This window comes from Galeopterus variegatus, unplaced genomic scaffold (genome assembly GCF_000696425.1).
Source record: "Galeopterus variegatus unplaced genomic scaffold, G_variegatus-3.0.2 Scaffold2804, whole genome shotgun sequence".
NCBI classification, from domain to species: domain Eukaryota; kingdom Metazoa; phylum Chordata; class Mammalia; order Dermoptera; family Cynocephalidae; genus Galeopterus; species Galeopterus variegatus.
Genome location: NW_007728915.1, coordinates 6523 through 7228, shown reverse-complemented (window position 1 = coordinate 7228; position 706 = coordinate 6523).

Sequence of the window (706 nt, the reverse complement as noted above, 5' to 3'; positions counted from 1 at the left end):
ATTCACTGAGAACTCGAAAAGAACAAAAAGGCAGAGAAAGGGCAAATTTACTGTCTCTGTTGAGCTCGTATAACATCTTCTCCTCCCCTTGGACATCAGACATCCTTGTTCTCAGGCCATCAAACTCTGACTTACGCCAATGGCTTTCCTGGTTCTCCAGCTTGCAGAATGAGTTCTCATCTTCCAAATATGACCCAATTTCCATTTTATATATATAATGATATAACTATTTGTTTAAATGTTCGAAGTGCTATGAAAGCAAGTGCTTGCTTTCATATATATATATATGTTCTTTTTCTCTGGAGAACCCTGATTAACACAGGAGTAAGAGCATCAGATTAGTAGTTTAAACCGCAGAATGACAATTCCAGCTGTAGTATGAGGAATGAAATGGATCACCAGGACAGCAGGGATTATGGTCATCTAGGGCAAGGGGGTTTCGGAAATGCAAACTATGGTTTGTAGAGCAAATAATTCCTTCTAAACGGCCACCTATTTTTAAATCTGAAAGCTGAAAATGAGTTTTTATATTTTTAAATAGTTTTATAAAGTTAAATAGAATAATATTTCATGTATAAAATTCAAATTTCTGTGTCCATAAATAAAGTTTTGTTGAAGCACAGGCACATTTATTCACGTACCTCTGTGACTGTGTCTAAACTGCAATGACAAAGGTGAGTATTTGCAACAGAGACCATATGACCCA